This window comes from Sinocyclocheilus anshuiensis, unplaced genomic scaffold (assembly GCF_001515605.1).
Source record: "Sinocyclocheilus anshuiensis isolate Anshui unplaced genomic scaffold, SAMN03320099.WGS_v1.1 scaffold838, whole genome shotgun sequence".
Taxonomy (NCBI): domain Eukaryota; kingdom Metazoa; phylum Chordata; class Actinopteri; order Cypriniformes; family Cyprinidae; genus Sinocyclocheilus; species Sinocyclocheilus anshuiensis.
In genome coordinates this window covers 68,160-73,020 of record NW_015539915.1, presented here as the reverse complement: position 1 = coordinate 73,020, position 4,861 = coordinate 68,160, and positions in this window count along the sequence as shown.

Genomic DNA, 4,861 nt, shown 5'->3' with positions numbered 1-4,861 from the left:
TGAAGTGAAGTGAAGTGACATGTGGCCAAGTATGGTTACCCATACTAGGAATTAGTGCTCTGCATTTAACCCATCCAAAGTGCACACACACAGCAATGAACACACACACCGTGAACACACACCCGGAGCAGTGGGCAGCCATTTATGCTGCAGCACCCGGGGAGCAGTTGGGGGTTTGGTGCCTTGCTCAAGGGCACCTCAGTCGTGGTATTGAAGGTGGAAGAGAGCGCTGGTTATTCACTCCCCCCACCTACAATTCCAGCCGGACCGGAGACTTGAACTCGCAACTTTTTGGGTTACGAGTCCGACTCTCTAACCATTAGGCCACGACTTCCCCTTGTGTAGTATGAATTAATTTGAAAAATTATGAAAAAATATCGATACTAAGGTGCGTTTTATTTACCAGTGGTTTTGTTTATTTAACAAAAATAGTAATAATAACAATGCGTACAATATGCATCAATAAGTTAGAATATTAATGTTGTAATACTGGTAGCACTAATATAAAAATGTGATGATATATGTTACAGAAAAGTAACAATTTTGAAATATGTTGATGGTTGTATTTTTTTTTGTATTTGATCTCAGTATTCCTATCAATGTTGTACAAGGGTTTTTTATGCATAATTGTAACCTTAGAATGTGATCAAACAGTTTAAAATAGCTGTTTAAAATTTCAAAAATAAGTATTCATTATTTCAAAGGGTTACTAATACTAACCATCATCTGGATATTTTCATGTCTGGAAAAAATTTGGGATTAAGCGGGTTAAGTGAAGAAAGCGAAATTTACTGCATGCCAGTGTAGTTTGTTACTGTTGCTATTATAAACCACAGTAGTCTGTGTTTCATAAGCAAACCTCCAGAAACATGCATTTCACTACCTCTTAGATTTCACGAAAAGCACCATCAGTGCTACGGAAGCCATTTAACAATAGAATAATCTATTGTCATGCAAGTTTTTGTACAGTGTAATGATACTAACTGTAGTTTTTCCAGTTTGCATTGTGAACTGCCCAACAGAACACCAAGGTTTTCAACTCCAGAGTCTCCTAGTTGATTCACACTGATGTTCAGCTCTCTCAGGTGTATTGGGTTTGATTTCAGAGCTGAAGTCAGGATGAGACACTGTTTCTCTGTAATACTGCATCTACACAAACTGAAGACAAGAGAAAAGACCATGTTAAGTTCACATGTGAGTTAAATGCATCATGAATAAACACCATACTGTCACTAATACACCACCAAAAACCTGAGAACCTAATTAGATGACCATAAACCAAGAAACCATACAAATTTTGCTTAATAAAAACTGATTTAGTGAAAAGTACTATTAGTCCTGTAAAACATTACCCATTTTACTCTTAGTAATTTAATAATTTAATACATTTCATAATTTAAAAGTTTAGTGCAGAAGTATCGCATCGGTATCGATATCGACGATACTGCCTTGAAAAATATCGGTATCGTATCGAAAACAAAATAAGGGGTATCGCCCATCCCTAGTATGAATGCAATCTGAACGCATGTCATGTGACCTACCAGTCGCTTCACTGCCATTCACAACTCCCTCCCGTGGCTTCATATGGGACAATAAAGTGCCCACCAGATGCGCACTTCAGAATCTAGCCAGAACAAGTAACAGGTCCTTCAGGTACTTTTCACTTACTGTTTTTTTGAATACTGTGAACTTGGACATACTACTCTTTTCACATACTCTTTTTCATGCACTATGTAGAAGGAAGATATGCTATTTTGAATGCAGTTTAAATTAAGTTTTATACTATTGTGCTAATTAAGTTGATTATCTGAAAGTTTAAAACAGTTGAGTACATTTTTTCAGGATTCTTTGATGAATAGAAGGATCCAAAGATCAGCATTTATGTGAAATAAGAAGCTTTTGTAACATTATTTTTTTTTGGAAAAGAAATGATAGAAATTAACACTTTTATTTAGCGAGGATGCTTTAAATTAGGGCTGGGCGATAATTCGATAACGATAATTATCACGGTATAATTTTCCTCTATAAAACGATATGAAGAGTTCGATAAATGTTCGATATGATGTTTATGCGCCAAAAGCGGAACGAAACAGCGCGACTCATTTGAATGGCGCCACACGGACCGTTTATCCGCGCGGATCATAGTTCAAACTGCCGCGCGGCGTGAGCTCACTAGAGCAGATACTTACTTGGTCACGCGAGCATTAAAGGAACACTCCAAATGAAGGCTTGGTGAACAGAAGAGACTTCTTTAAAAAACATTAAAAATCTTACTGTTCAAAAACTTTGGGCTGGTGTATAGGCAACTTAAAATTTTCTCTTATTTCTAGCTTTTAATTGGCGTAGAAATCAGATAACTGCTGGACAATAACCAATAATAATGATTTGTTTATATACTACAAACACTTTTTTTTTTTATCACATAATAAGGCAGAATAGTTTCTATACTGTAATAAATGCTATGTCAATTAGCACTGCATTGTTCATATACTTTATTTATTACTTGGAGATGACTTGACAAACACAAATAAACCATATATTGTCGCAATCGTATGTTTAATGTCTTCATGTTTCCAAAAGTTTCAGTTTTTCTGTGAAAACAACTGTTTTCATACAGCGATAGCTGGACGCTTTTGTCCATATTAGGAATTCCCTCATACGACTTTCTGCGCAAGTCCACGAGAGCGCCCTCCGACTTCGAGTATGAATGAAACATACACTGCAAGGAGTGTTTAGCGCTCTGCGATGTTCATCTCGCCTTATTCTGGGTCCGGACGAATGTACGTGATATTAAAAGTGGGGGGGAACTTTAATAAAACATCATTTAACAAAAATTGTATCCATCTCAAGTGCAACACTGTACCAGGTGAGCTACCAAGCAAGTTTACTGTGTCAGAAATGCCATACATATGGATCTGTTTATGTGACGTAAATATCAAAATGTATTCATTCACAAATAATGCACTAGGGTAAAGTTTTGTAGTCATAACATATTATTGTGCAAGGACCCATACAAAAATAAGCCTTTATTCATTGATAATCTACCCCCTGATCATAATTTGTGTGAACAGCAATAAAAGTTGTTGGTGTTTTAATGTTAATAGTAAATTGTGTGTATAAGTATGTTTTTTGAGTTTTTCCAGTGGGCCTATGTTGCATTAAACATGCTATTGTTGCGGTATGCAGTATGCTTACATTCCATTCAAAACACAGCTGATGTCTTTTTACGAACCAAACTTCCCACAATGCTTCAGTGAAGATTCAAACTAATTTCACAAACCGACATTCATTCAGTGTTGGCCTGTCACTTCACGACTGCTGAGTAAGTTTGCGCGATTGAGCTGAGCGTGGGACCGTGAGTGACAGTTATTGAGCTGATGAGCCGTGAGACGTCTGTATGGGAACATGTTATTGATTATCACAACGCTGGACGAAGTTCGAGGCTTTCCCATAGTGTTCCAGCTGCCCTTTTGGGGATTTTGACTGACCCGGTAAAAAAAGAGTGTGCGGAGGTGCTAGGACCAGCGGACCCCCCCCTCCCCTTTCACTTGTATGCTTCGTATATCCATAGGCTCATGACAGACCCCCCACTAGGCATGGGATAAAGTGGCTTAATCAAAGTTGTCCAGGGGGGAAAATGGCCCCACCTTTTCTGAATAAATATTTGGGCCCGGACTAGTTGTCTAGTGTGCCCTCGACCCCCCGCCACACCCTGCTGCCCTGCTCCTCAGACCTTTGACCCAGCAGTGAAAAGTTAGTTGGGATGTTGGTGAACTCTCTCAGGGTTGGCTGTGCTGAAGGCGCTGGGAAAGTGCCCTCCGAGGGCCAGGGGTTGGAGGGGTAGGCGTGGGTACCACGAAACGACACTCCCTTTGACCCAAGTCTCCGGACCAGGTCTGAACACAGCGCTAATTTTATTGTTTCAGGCAATGCTAATGGCCAATGATAGCAGGGCCACTTGAAAGCCTCTGAAATCAGTTTAGCTTGATGTCAGCCGTATTCCGTTTACTCTCTCAGCGCCTTTATCTCTTTGTTCTTGGTAGGCTGTTTTCTTTTCTGATTACGCCCTCCAAGGTTTTGCTCTTCAGCAGCATCTCCTCATTGAGCTTCTCGCTTTCACTGGCTCTCTCTGTGAGGAGCGTCTCAGCATTCATAAAGACAAGAACTCAATAGTGTGGATGGCCACTGATCAATTTGACATGCCTATGTAGATAAACAATCAGTAAAAAATAGAATCAATATGGAGTTTAAGTGCTTTGGTTGAGTTAAACCACAGCAGCATCTTTTATTTTACAAACCTGTGGAACATTTGTTAAAGTTTTATGTCATAGCATCTGTAGGTTGTCCAAAAGTTTTGATATCTATCTATCTATCTATCTATCTATCTATCTATCATTTTAGCGTCGCATAATAAGGAAAAATAGCTCTTCTAATGTCAAACCAATGGAGACACGTCATATTAAAGGGGTCATATGATGCTTTTTTAAAGATCATTATTTTGTGTATTTAGTGTAACAGAATATGTTGACATGCTTTAATGTTCAAAAAACACATTATTTTTCAAATACTGTACATTATTGTAGGTCCTCTATGCCCCGCCTCTCTCAAACGCTTCGTTTTCTACAAAGTCCCTCCTTCCGACAAGCGCAGTCTGCTCTGATTGGCCAGCTGACCCAGTGCATTGTGATTGGCCGAACACCGCAAGCACTCGTCGGAAATGTAACGCCCCTTACCATAATCGCGAGCTTCATCTTTCAAAATAAATGTAAAGACAGAGCCCGAAAGGGGAACAGAGTCGCGTGACAGACACAGTGATGAAGCTGGTATGTGTTTGTGATGTGACCCCCTCTCTCTCTCTCTC